The sequence below is a fragment of the Ptiloglossa arizonensis genome, chromosome 11 (genome assembly GCF_051014685.1).
Source record: "Ptiloglossa arizonensis isolate GNS036 chromosome 11, iyPtiAriz1_principal, whole genome shotgun sequence".
NCBI lineage: Eukaryota > Metazoa > Arthropoda > Insecta > Hymenoptera > Colletidae > Ptiloglossa > Ptiloglossa arizonensis.
The window spans coordinates 11,438,686-11,453,514 of record NC_135058.1 but is presented as its reverse complement, the minus strand read 5'-3'; positions in this window follow the sequence as shown (position 1 = coordinate 11,453,514).

Genomic DNA, 14,829 nt, shown 5'->3' with positions numbered 1-14,829 from the left:
TCGATACTTTACAGGAGTGAGAGAATATTTTGAATATTCCCGCGAAATTACACGAATCGGTTGGGAGAATTTGTACAGCCGGGTGGAACGAAAAGCTATTTATTGTATTTATTTCGTTAACTGTAATTGTTGTCTACGCTCTAAGCTATACTTGGATGTAACTTTTATCGCGTTTAAAATTCTTCGGTAGTTCTCTTAACTTTGAAGCGTTACTCTAAACTCTTTAATTCTCTTACGGACTCCTTGAATCTCCGGCTGGTAGCCAAGTGAAAAACTAACCTAACTTTTTAATCGAGCCGTATATCCTATAATTGTGCACACACCGTGCAGTATCGTGTTATGTATTTGGGAATAGATTTCAATTGCGCGCTTAAGTTCGAGTATACTTGAGCACTTTCAAACGACGAATGGGGAAAAATAAAATTCATCTCGGGTGCTTCTAAGAAAGAATTTGAAAATAGTCACTGGAGCCTCGAAAACGTGAACTACGGTAGGAGAACGTTTTACCTACTTTCAACCTAACCTCCGAAACGATGCAACGAAAATAGATCAAGACGGGAAGAGGAGAAGAACGTAACATTAAAAGAGAAAAGAATACAACATATGTATTAGTATAGTAGCAGAGAAAAATGGTACGACGTAAGTCTCGAAACGTTATCGAACATTTTTCGAGACTAGAAGTTCTCCTCGGAAAGTCTTGGAAAATCTTGGAAGAGAATCTTTCGTGAAAAATGTTTCGAGACTCTCGAATGTCTTGAGAGTATTGGACTTTTATCGCAGTATATATCGCATATATCGACCTCTGTCGTGTCGCACGATGTACGTTACTTCTCATCGACAATGGTACCGCGATTATTTCAACCTCGATTATCGCGCGAAAATCTCCTTCGTTGCATTGCATTGACAAATGGAATGATAATCACCGGTGTGGAGAAGTAATAGCGAAGATATACCATGCAAATGGGTACACTTCTCATTGGATTGGTTACCTCGATCGTTCCACGAATTTTCAGCCTCGTTTCCCCGCAATAATCGAGGTATCACGGTGCATCAATATCCAGAAACTGACTTCCCGAACGTTCACAATTTTCACGGTTCTCAAGAATTTCCGATTTCCGATAATACCCCTCGCGAGTCGAATCTTTGTATCATCGATTCCGTGGAACACTTTCAAATTGAGTTTCTCCGTACACTCGTGATTGCACACGATGCTATTCGTTGAGAAACACCCTGTGTATGTAAACAGATGAACGCGCGATTCTTTCTTGCAACCGTGAAAAATTACGGAACGTTAAAAAAAATCCTCCTAAATGAAAAAGTAAAATTTGTTCACGGTGGGCTTGCTTCTATAGAAAATGTTGAATATTTTTCAAACACGTGCGTAACTCTCTAGAACAAAGAGAACCCTCGTTGAATAATTTTTTGTACATTTTTACGTTCTTTCCGAATAATTTGATGCAAAGTACGTCTAAAAATTCGGAAAATTGAGCGAGATGTGAAACAGAATATGAAACGCGGTAACTTGGACGGCTGGATGTATTGTACGCGCGCGAGAAGATTGCACTTGGCGTTGTAGCGAGTTTCATTCGTTCAGAGATCGTCCCTTTAAACGCATATGAGACAAATGTACTACACACTTATCTTCGAGTAGATAGCACAATCGTATGCTTGCTTTGGTTGTTTTTAATTGGTAGAATAAAGGTGATCGCTCTGTCGTCGATACGACGTCAAAACAACACCGGAGCGTCATCGATACATTCGCAGCATTGTTTATATTTTGATAGAGGTGCGTATACTTCGCACACGAACACCACACCGATACTCTTTTCATTTGTCTGGATAACGGCTCGAATATTTCGCCGATTAAACGACGATCACGTATCGTTTGTATGACACAACGTGTTCATTATGAAGCATCGATAACGGTGGATAATGAAAAGCTTAACGAATCAATAAAATACCATCTCATTTTATTCGAGACCAGTCCTTCTAATATAATAATACCAAAGCTAACGAGTTTCTTGGTTTTCGATAACGCGTTCGTTACGATGCATCGTTAAGGGTGGACAACGATAAGTTAATCGAATTAGTAGAACGTCTCGTTCTATTTCACGCAAGTCGGTTCAAATACAGTAACATCAAAGCTAAAGAGAAACACAGTCACGGTATCATCGATCGTTACGTGGGCAACTGAACGATGTCGTTTCCGTGGTCTATTGATAAATGGACGATTGATACGAAAGTGTCGATGTCCGATTGATGTTGCGCTGGGGTTATGCTGATAAACGAGCGACGACCTTAAGGGGAGAGACTCGAGTAAAACGTTAAAATAAAAATGATTTTCCGTCATTTTTTTCTACAACATAAAACCTCGATAAAACTTTTCGTCACTTTCCATATACGTTCCTTAACATTTCAAGACACAAATTTTTTCTTTTTCGTACAATCTATCGACGTCGTAATAAATCTTGTTCTCCATGGATCTCTGAAATTTAAGAGAAGCCCCAGAACAACGTCTTATCATTTATACAAATGTTTGCGAAGTTTTACGTTATAGAAAAAAATGATCAAAAATCACTTTCGCTTTAACGTTTTCCTCGAGCCTTTCTCTTTGTTCTCGGTTGTTTTTAATCGAAACGATAAGAAACACGCTCAATCTTACGGCGAGAAGTCGCAAATTGCAAATTTGCATCGAGCTCTAGAAAATTGAGGGGGGCTCGGAGCGCGAGCGATATTCGCGGGGCTGTATCGTGGTGAAAAAAAAAAAAATAACACATTCGGAAAATTAACAGTCTGCCCTAGCCACCGGTAGTTTCTGCGTGGAGAAATTACGTTCCGCTCGCGGATAACATTATTCAACGACCAAACGCTTTCGTTTCCACGAGTAGGGGGGTCACCAGGGGGGCACTGTTCCAAGCATAATGCAGTGCATCATTTGCTCGAGTTTGGGGGCGCATTTAGCGGCACGCGCTCGTGCATACATCGCGTTTTCGATTTTCCTACCGTGGTTCGGTCAACCCCCAGACGGCCTTTAAACGCTAAAAACCGGCCGCTTATTCCCAAAACACGATCACGGTGCATCCATCCATCGCCTGTTCGAAACGCGATTCGTGCGCGCGGGGAACCACCATCAACGGGACGTTAACGTCGGTTAACGCAGATTTCGCGTCGTTAGGGGCGTTAAAATATTTCGCCGCGCGCCACTAATTTCATTCCACCTAACTCTTTCGCCCCGGGAATCGACGCGTCAGTCGCAGCTGCGTGCAATTTACGTTTTAAAAGTAACGAATTATTCGTGCCCCGGTTCTCCAGCTCGCCCCACCGCTCACGGAGGATAATTAATTCTTACGGGGGAGCGTCTCGAGTTTTCGTAACAATGGCTAGGATCTCGTTCGAACGGTTTCGATCGCGTTCCTGTAGCTTTTCCAAACTATTGGAAGGGTAATCGAAGAAAATTATGCCAACACTTTTTAAGAAAACAATTTTATCGAATTTGATCGATAAAATTTCTATAATATTCTCTTACTATCCGTTGAACGATAGAATTATAAAGAATAATTCCTTGAATCTATTTTGTAATATTTTTTCACTACTTGTAGATCTTGATATAAAGTTACCATTCCATAACAGTGACTGTTAACCAAATAATGAAATATATTTTAGTATCATATTTTTACAAATCGAACAAATCGTTACAATGCCTTAAAAGATCCATCATACTTTCCCCACGTGAAGTAGATCCCCATTCTGGTACATTCCATCCTAGTGACTCTCGGTGTTGACCGTACAACGGTTGGTCCGCGTCAATCTATCCCAGCGGTTGCCCGTGTGTTAACCACACATCGGTCCATCCGCGACCCCTCGTTTCGATCCGGTATCCCTCGATGTCGAGTAGCCATCGATCGATCCGCGAACCTCCGATAATAAAAATCCTCGTGCTAGCGTCTAACCGACACCTAGCCTAGCAGCGGTGTTCACGGTGTGCCCTGATCGTCGTCGCGTCAACGTACCGGAAGCGACACCGTCGAGAATTAACGCTAAAGAGGGTAACCGAGCGTGTTCTAGCGATATCGAGTGACCTTCGTTAAGGACAACCTCTAATCTCGCGGGCGGTGCACGTATCCCCGGCCCCGATTCCGAGTACGACGACGATGATATTTGCAAGGTGACCACCACGAGGTGGCAATTACCACGTGCTGTGCGGTCCGATCGTAGCGCGACTGCGCCTTCAACCGAGTTAACCAACCCCGTGGATGAAATACTTCAGAAGTTGGCTCGCCTGGTTGGATTGCCGGCTGGCTTTCTCGCTTGTAGTTACACACGAAGCTGTATTATGGAACCGCACCGCCGAATGTCTGGGAAATTCTCGAAATACCTACCAGCTGCCACGGTCAAACGTCAAAGCGAGTTTCCTCTCGTCTCTCGTCGTTTTCCCGCCTCCCCTCCACACCCTCCCCTCCTCCTTCGTTTCCCGGTCGTGTTCAGAGCCTTCCTATCTCAACCCGGTACGGCCCGCCCATTAATGTTCCCCGGGTATTAAACTTTTTATCATTTTCCCGTGGATAGATACTTTATAATTCGGGCAACTCCGCCTCGGGAACGGGGCCCGTCATTAAACGCACGGTGAGCTCGTTTCTGTTCGCTTTGAATTACGCTCGGAACGTTGTAATTAAGTTCCCCGGATCTCCGATTCGTCGCGCGGATTTTGGGCAATCGTGTCCTCGCTGGACGAGTACCGCGCGATACTTAACGCTAAAGTATATTGTACCGATAGCGACGAACCGAGTACGATCGATGCGATTGGGTCGTCCGAGGACCGGTAATTTCCGGGCTCGAGCGACCAGTTTCGCCTCGAAATCCAACAAACGAAACCCGACTCAATTGTGCGCGCGTGTACACGGTGGGTGTGTTCGCAACGATGACGGTGGAAGGGAGCGTTCTTATCGCGCGCCGAGTCGAATTTTATTCGGTGATTGTGATTAGAATTTTTTCAATTTTTCGATCGCGAGAGTATTACCAACGGATTCGTGGGGTGTTCCCGATTAAAATGAGTACAAACACGACCTTGTTCGGACCAGTTCGATTGTATGTACTGAGAGTAATTTTAGAAATTACATGTACAACGTACGATTTAAAAGTGTCGGAAGGGGGTCGTGTTTGGGCTCGTTTTAATCGGGGAAATCTCGTCGATCCAGCGATAATCGTCTTATGAAGGTATAACGAACGATATAGAAATTGTGTTAATCGAGGTAGGATAACCGATGCGATGATCATTCAGCGATGGAACTATTTCGATGCTATCTATACATTTATCTATACATACCGACAAAAGATTCGAGTCAATACAATTCCGTGATCCACGCTGCTGTGTTTGTCATCCATCCTACAATAAATATCAACGAATGTTTTGGGATTCATTGTCCGCGTTAACGCGATCGGTGACTACATCGTCGTGTGCAGGGATAACGTTGCATCAACGTTGAACGCATAGAATGCTCGATGCAAGCTGCAAGGACTTCCAGCAGGGTGTTCAAATGGTGACAGCTACTAAGGGTCCCCCTAAGGGCCCTGGCGCAGGAGCGATTTGTACTTTGGCGATGCGTTCGAAGACCGAGGGTCCCGAACAGTGGTTCTCAAACTGAAAGATCTCGATGGTATTGCTCAGCTCGTGACGATCCAGAGAATCGAGACTCGCGGTCGAGGGTCTTCCGTCTTCGAAAGCATCGCCAAAATCGGCAATCGATCGCGTGTCAGGGCATTTATCGAGGATCGAGGAATAGCCTCGAATGGATATTGGACGTCCAAAGTTTCCCAGGATGGGAAAGTTGAGTAAACAGCGGTACGGTTCGTTCTCGGTTCAGGAAGTGGTCCAGGTAGTTGTATCACGAGTCAGGGGTCACTCGATTCTATCAAAGAAGATTTCAGTATATTGGCGCGATACGCATAGTACAGGTTTAGAAAAGGTTCCAGGTGGGTGCGGCTGAATACGAATCCGGATGAGGTTCGCTCGAACGGTTGGATAGCTGGCTACTAAAGCGCCTGGCAAATGTTTCGAACAAGTCAATAGGAACGGGGCAGTTAGTCGAAGTAAATAGCAGACATCTGTTTGATGGTAGACGATGGAAAATATTCAACTAGAAAGTCATTAAAACCGACCGAATGAAAATCAACGAACAAAATTTAAAACCACTCCCTTGGAATATATTATATTTTATTAAAGGAGACGAGCGAACGTTGAACGCGATAATATATTACGAAAACGGGGAAAGTTAATAAAGGATGGAAGCGATTCTGTCCATGTGTCGACTGCCACAATTTCTGTTGGACAAGTTGGGTCGGACCAACGAGAACTTTTTCCGACGGACTTCCTTTATAATGGCGCGGTACCCGACGTACTTTTAATAACGTATATTGCAACGTTTATAATAGGAAAATATTTGTCGAAAAGTCAAAAGTCCGTGCGATTTAATGCGACGAAACCGTCCACAAATTTTTTAAGAAACGCAATCCTTCGGAACAAATCTTACGCGATTTCCGCGCGAGCTTTACTTTCGTCGATTTGGGTTTGCACAAATTTGTTAACTCCGTGTTCGCGTTAACTCCTGTGTAATTTGTTAACTCCTTATCCTTTCGAAACGATGAAATATATCGAGAGAGAAAAATATTTGTCCAAATCGTTCTTTTCGAGAAAATTGAACACGCTCGTCGAACGGTAACATCGAATTTATTTACAATTATTCAACCATGCGGAAAAGGTCTGATACTTCGGTCTGTTATTTGAAACGTAGCTCTTCGGTTGGCAGCGCAGCGGCGTAATCAAACCTCGTTAGCACCGCCGCCGAGTGCTTGAACACTGTCGTCACTGTTGCACTCGATGCACCATTAAGTTCGTCAACCTAATTCACGGCAGTTTACGCTCGCCGCTGGCGTGCAAGCAGTCTGACGCTTTGAACGACTACCGCTTGCGTCGAAAGACGCAAGGATTCCACCTTTCGGGGCAAAGAAGCTGCAATTGTTGACTGAATTAATTGCTTCTTGCTCTGCTCTCGGAATCTCTCTGTCTCTCGGAACGAGCTAAATGCAGCTGTGCGATGTTCGGTCGTGAGAATTTGATGTTTGGGTGTTGCGAACGCTTGTTAGTAGCGATGTGATTCAAATTGTCTTAAGAGATCTCGAGCCGAGACACGAAGCTAGACGAATCATCGAAATTATTATAACGACGGGATTAGAATCGTCGCAAGACATCTTGCGCCTCGGAATGAAATCGAGGAACCGTTAAAATTATCGTGATGCTTCGTCTTTGAACGAAATTGTCGAAACGATTAATTATTACCGTCAAATGATTTATTTGTCAAATGTGAAAATTATCATAGCTGATGGGAATCGAACCGTCCGAAGATATCTCGAGTGTTCTAGAACCGTCGAAGCTATCAACGGTATTCGAATCGCTAATACCGCCTTAATATTATCCGCGATGGACCGCAAATGCTTTCGAAACTTTCAAAGTACGCGAACCTACTCGAGTCTGGAACCGAGCTCGAAGATTCCCAAGTCTCCCTGTTTCCGTCTCGTTAGAAATTTCGGCTCCTCTCCGCTGTTAAAGTCACTCCGCTCCTAAATGTATTCCATCGGTGCGCCGCGTGCGCGGAACGCCGATCGGCGTTCGGTGAACGTGCTCGGTGAACGAGGTCACGGTTCTCCCGCACGCGTTAAGCGACGAACTTGGAAATCTCGGCACCGGAAAGGTTCGAATCGTTCGAACGACGGTACGAGTGAACCGGTCGAAGTTTTCCGTAGTAGGAGTCTTTCCGGCCACCTCGATTTCCTCCGGTCTCACTTTCGACCGTGCTCATCGAGGCCGATCGGCCGGCTCGTGCCGCTTCTTTGACGTCCTTTGCTCGCGCCACCCTCGCGCGGTCAATTTAAGCGAGGCGTGATTAAAGGTCATCCAATTTGAAGGGAGCGCGCGGACAGGGCCTGGTCAGACGCGTTAAATGACTCGCGACTGGACGAGCCTGATGAATCTCCTCCGTCGCATGTACGCTTCAATCTCCGCGGAATAATCCGAAGCGAACGGGCGAACCGTGTGTTCATCTCCCCGTGTACGAAATTATGTTTGGCGTATGATGCGTTAGGTGTATTAGCGTGGATATTACCGCGAATAATACACGAGCAAGGGAAATCTGAACTTCCAGTCAAACTAACGCGCAATTTTCTGGGCTGTGGTCGAATATTCTCCGAGATATATATATGTATATATGTATATCTACATCTATATATATGTGTGTATATATCCTGGGCGAGACGCCGCGATAACCGAGTTCGCTCGCCTGTCGATCCTAACCTTCCCTTTGATTATTCGGGGAGAAAATTCAGCGAGTCCGTCGACGGATACTTTGCACTGTTCATTGTTACTCGAGTATGCCCCTTTCTCGCGCGGCTAACTATCTACCGTACGTATGCATCTTCTTCCGGGAGACTTCGACGAACTTCGGGATACCAGTTTCGGAACGTTTGCTATCCCGTGATAGACGAAATACCCGTGAACGTGTCCGTTGCGATCGAAACACGAGTTGTACGTCCGTTTCTCGGTAAAAGGAAGAACGAAATTTTCTATTATAGGTGGAAATACTTAGAGTGTTCGGTTCCTGTAATTTCTCGAGTGAATTTTACAAGATGGTGAATCACACGCGCGACAAACGCAAGCTGTCGTTAGAAACGAGAGAATTATTTTTTTATCGTTAAGAATAGTGTACACATGTGCGTTAGTTATCGCGTTGGATCACTTTGTGAGAATAATACTGACCGAAATTCCATTTCCCGGTGCAAGGACACCTACACCGGTGACTATAGATATCGGTGATACGGAAAGCAATCTATCGATCGGTGAGTACCAAGAATACGTTATTATTATCTACGAGAGAGCCTCCATTATCGCGTCCAACTTTAAGATCGAAAAAACGAACGATCGAAGAACTGGATCAGTCCACAATATACTGAAAAATAATTTAATAAATGTACAAAGTACTTCTAGCAATACCTTGGAACGTATCGATTAAATAATCGATCCAATAAAGGATTTTCCCGTAGTGTAGGAAAATTCGTAATCTATCAAGTATTAATTCTACGTAATAATTAAATACTTCGTTTTGAATATCAGAGGTTATTTGTACAATGTCGAAGACCAAGTGCAAATTGAAATTTTATTTAAAATCGAAGAGAAGATAAGATCAAAATATATGAACTTTCCATTAGGTAAGAGTAATTATTAATATTGAGTTTTACGTAAACTGTATCGCAATTGTATCCATCCGAAGCACGTATCAGTCACGTAGTTTTGTTTACCGCGCGTGTTTCGTCTCGTTGGAAGAAGTACAGTGTACTCTCATCGAAGTTCGTCAGTCAGTGTATACAGTCACTAATGACTTCATACATTTCAACGAACACTGTCGCTAAACTACTTAGACAAATATTTACCAACGAGTGTATCGTATCTACCGCAGTTCACGCTTCAAGTGTAACGTGTCTAGTATCGCCACAACACGAACGTATTTTATAGCGAACGAATGAAGCAAGAAGGCACAGTTATGGTTGCGCAGCGTTACTCAGAGTTTCGTACCGTAATACTAACGCGAACACCTCTAACATCCTCCGTCGTGCACGGATAACAGATCCATAACATCGTCCGAATAAGTTACACCGCTTCGTCTGCTCCCGGATTACGAACCTAGAGCTATCGTCCGCTGCATTGATATTATAATGCGTGGATACACGAGCGTCTAAAATATCTCGTGTCGCCCATAGTTTCTCTCGTAGCCCGCTAGGAAGGAGATCGATTTAAATCGATACGAAAATTTGGAACGAAATTTGGAGTAATTTCTCAATTTTAGAACTTGTGCTCGGTAAATGTATTATAATAACGATTTAGGAAAAAAAAGAATACAATATTGTACTCAGAGGAGTACGTACGTACAAAAATTAGTGGAACCGAAAAATATAACGTAACGTTACTTTTGCATCGTTCGAGTCGAAATCCATTCCTTTGGAAAATACACGCTTCGGACAGATGTACACATCGTAAATTCCAGAAGAAATCTCAGAAGGGAAAACTAAAGCTGCTCTTTTCGCGTTGGAGCGTTACAATACGCAGACACGCCCCCATAACACCTACCCTCCGATGAATTATATAGCATTCGTGTCTCTACTCTTGTAAAATCACCTGTGGCAAGCAGTCGAAGTTACTGCTCGAAAAGAAATTTGAGTCGGAACGGAAACAGAATCGACCGTCTCGGACCTCGCGTTCGGAAATAAACAAGAGAGATTCGGAACGTAGTTATATTACACGGACTCTCGTACTCCTGGGAAATTGTTAATCGAGTCTCGAGTTAAATAATAGTGGCGCAACCGAAGTACCGAACTACACTGTGAGGGAAAATTGAATACATCCTGTTTGTCAGTTTATATCCCAGTATGGAACTGTGACTAATGATTCAATGGGTTTGAATTCGTAATTTAATCATTTCCGAATAGCTTCTCTATTTTCTCCACCAAGTACGCGAGTACGAATATCGACAATCGGTATTATTTTTTCTTTCCATTTTTTCTCTCCATCGACAGTGACCAACGATTAAATAGATTTGAATTCGTAATGTGTAATCGATATTATTTTCTATTCCCTGTTCTCTGTCAATTATTTCCTACTCTCTGTAAGCTAATATTGCGCTCACAGCGAACAGTCACGCCCCTTGGCGATTAAAATCGCCATCTCACTCGTTTCCTCGTTTGAGACGAGACTCGGTGTGATTTCTACGCAACCTAACCTAGACAAAGTGAATACGAAACAACTGCGACGATGAAAATAACGAAATAAATGCATAAAGCACCCGAGGCAATGGAACGGAATATTACCACCGTATCTCGTTTCATTAGGAGCTCAACAGAGTCGCTATTGTTCTTTCCTGTTCTCGTTGTTTTTGCCTAGGTCGGAGCAGAGTGGTCCCGCGGAGACGGTCCTCTCTCGCGAAACTAATTCCTCGCGCGTTACAACGCGTTCGTCGTAAATTCCACGGGACGAACAGTTGGAAGGAGGAGGTTGTTTGAACCGAATAAATTCTCCAAGTCCTCTCCCCGTTCGGCTCGAAACCGTGACGTTCGCCTAGGGAAAGAAAACTCGTCGCAAATTGTGTGTCGAACGATATTATAGTCCGCGTGGCCCGAAGTCTCGGCCCGACTCGTAAGAAATTCAACCGGGGTCCTTTGATTATTCACGAGGGCTCTGTCTGATCGCGCAATCAGCCGACATTGTTCCTGGACACGAAGAAAGGAGGGGACCAGATGACGACGATGACTCGCGTAAGAATCTCCGGGGCCGATCGTTGGATGGAAAATACAACGCGTCTCCAGCTGGGTCGAAGAATAGAGGGAATCCCCCATCGCGAGGGTAAAGTAACCGGACTTCGGCTCCGACCAGAAGGATCTCGATATTCGCCGGATATCTGTATTTATTGGGATCCACGGGAATTCCCGAAGCCTCCCTCCCCCGATCTGACCTCCCCTTACGTTCGTAACGTGTGGTTTTCACCTTCTCCGTGGTAACCCTGGCGGAATATAGTATCCAAGACGATAGCGGCACGAAATCATCCTCTCGTCTGACACTTCGTTTCTCCGTTGGCGTCTCTATTATATTGCTTTCACGCCTGTCTTTCCCTCGAGCGCTTTTCCCCAACCGTTCGATTCCTCGCCTCGATAGACGAAGACGTTACCCACGGCTCGAGCAAGGGTTGCGCCAAAGCCTTTCCGTATCTTTCGTTGATTTTCCGCTTTGCGAGCGATCAACCGTCGTGGTTGAATGGATCACGAACGCGTGGAGGAGACTACCCGATGCTGAACCAGTTAATATCGACGAGGGAAATTAGTCGGCTGGGGCGCGACAAATTACGCGCACGTTTTAAATTTCAGTGGATGTTACGTATTTATTTGGTACGAGTCTTGGAGAGTAGGTGAGAAAGAAGATCGTCGGTAGCGTCTTTTTATGTGCTCTAGTATGGTAAGTTATTTGTTAAGAGCTCTATTGGACCTGCACGTTAAGAGCTCATCGCTGTTCCTCAGTATTTCTAATTTATTCGTGCAGTGCGCAGACGAGAACAACACGAAACGAGAACGAGTCAGAGCTAAGATTCTCGTTAAGAACAATGGCTGTGCTATATTAACAAATACCAATTGTGATAATCCTTCTTGAAACCCGAATGTCTTGGACACTCTCAAACACGCACCTGCCCCTCTTGGTAACACCCTCTCCCCCTTTAGCAACAACCCCTTCAAACCCACCCACTACCTCAATAAGCCCTGCCCACTCTCCCAAATAAGCCCCAACCACTCCCCCAGTAGGCCCTACCCACTCTCCCGCTAAGCCCCCCTTCCCAATAGCTCCCACCCCCTTCCCAATAGCCCCCGCCCACTCCCAAATAGGCCCCGTCACTCCCCCAATAAGCTCCTCTCCTCCCCTCCCCAACAGGCCCCGTCCTCCCTCAAAAGATCACGCGCACTCCCAAACAAATCCCTCTTACTTCCCCGATAAGCTCCTCCCCTCCTCAATAGGCCCTACCCACCCCCAAAAGGTTCCGCCCACTTCCCTGACAAGCCCTTTCCCTTCCCAGAACCCCCCGCTCACCCACAAAAGATTCCACCCACACCCAAATAGGCACCGCCCACTCCCCCATAAGCTTCTCCTCTCCCCCAATGGGCCCACACCCACTCTCCAAATAAGCCCCGTCCACTCCTCAAAACGGGCCCCTCCTGTTCCGTGTAGGCCCCGCACATTCCCCCTTTAGCCCCGGACACTCTCCCAATAGTCCCCTCCCCTTCTGACGTCACGTGGCCTCCGGTGACCTTGACCTCTGGTGACCTCGCGTGACCTGCGGTGACCTCTGATGACCTCACGTGATCTCCTCTGAGCTGATCTGACCTGACTTGACTGAACTGGACTCGATTTTTATTTTTTTCTATTAACCAGGTGTATTTATCAGTATATTCTCGCGAATATATTTCCAATGGATTCCCGAGGCATTCCCGCCGAAAATAAGTACAAACACGAACGTAATCGAACTATTTTCAATTACGCGTAATTTTTTTAACATTATGTTTCTGTTTTGTAACGCCCAAGTAAAGGGGTCGTGTTTGTATTCGTTTTCGTCGAGAGACTCTCACCGATCCATGGATAATACTCTCGCAAAGTTACACTGCGAAATACAATAGTCTTTGATCTGTATCAGCGGCATCGCTTTGAAGCTCGACGAAAACTTATAATTCGTTCGTTGTTACTCTTTCTAACTTAACCCCTTCGCTCTTCTCGTTGGACGATTTACCCGTGATTGGGTTTCGGCGGCTAAAAGCTCGATTCCTAAAACGAATTCGCGACCAACCTCACCTACACGTAAATGTTCGATACCGATTTTTCGCGTACAGTGGAGCACCATTGTATCTTTTTCTTTTTTCTTTTTTTAGCCACAGTGCGTTGAAATCGCCCTCCTATCGAGGTCTAGACGCGAGAAATCCATTTTGATCGTAATAAAGGCCCGTATTGCGCCCGACGACGAAACGCCTATCCGGTAACGATCATTCTCCGAACATTATTCTAGTTTTTATTTTTTTTTATTCTCCACTGTCCATGGCAGTTTCCAGCCAGCCGCCGCTACCTTTACGACCTGTCCTCATTCTTATCCTTTAAATTCACCGATGTCTGCAATTTCGCGGAGTGATTTACCACGGCCACTCGACGTCTCCTCGGGGGAGCCGGTCATGCGACGGTAACGACTCGCCTCGGAGTATTTCTTTCCAATAATCTGCCAGAGCGGGGTGTCGTTTCCCCATAACGTATAGCCGCGATTCGAGAAATCGACGCGCGTGCACACCTTCCACGCTCACCCTCGTCTCGTGCGAACTGGTTAAGAGTTACCTTTCTCGATCGTATCTTTTATCGGGTCTAAACGATATACGGTATCGTTGGAAATATCGGCGAAACGGTGAAGCTGGTTACTCGAATCGTCGAATAATAAGTTCTGCGGAAACCAGCTATGAGTGGACTCCTGAACGGTAATAGCGGTACAAGCGTGTAACAAGTATTATCGAAATTTTATGGAGTGCTCGAATTTTACACGGGCACTTTAAAAAAGAAACGTCGGTAGTTATTAGCAGGATCGCGGTGTAACGGAGTACAAGTGAGATTTTTATCGAACTGAATCAGAATCGAAAAGCTTTATTATCGTTCAAAGTATGCTCGCCCCGAGCATTGATTTTTGTCGATATTTTAACCGATTGTATTCGCGTTTTACGTAAATATATATGTGGAGAGATAACAATGGATTTAAGTTTGAAGAGATTCTTCTCGAACATGAAACTCCGTGTGTAAAAAAAAAAGAACTTATTTTTCTTAGAAAAAATAACTGTTACCAATATTGAGAGACAGAGGGATATTTCTGACGAAGAACGTGTCAAATTTTCTAACCGCTATTTTACGTACACTTGGAACATCATCGAGGTTCATTGACTTCGATGTTAGTATACTCCGAAGATGATCTCCAGAGACGGGAAAGAAGTCGTACGATCTATTAAACACACTCTCGACGGTAGTAGACAGCGATAATAACGACGATCACTTTAAGTAATACATTTAGGACAATATTGGATCTCTGAACCTCGACTAAGTGGGTCATACCATTCATGTTATGAAGACTCATCATCTGATTTATACTTGGTAGAGATGTAGCGAAGTCGGTAAATTAAGCGAGGCGTGAAGTAGGGTGCACCTAAGTGGTCGGAGCAAACAAAAGA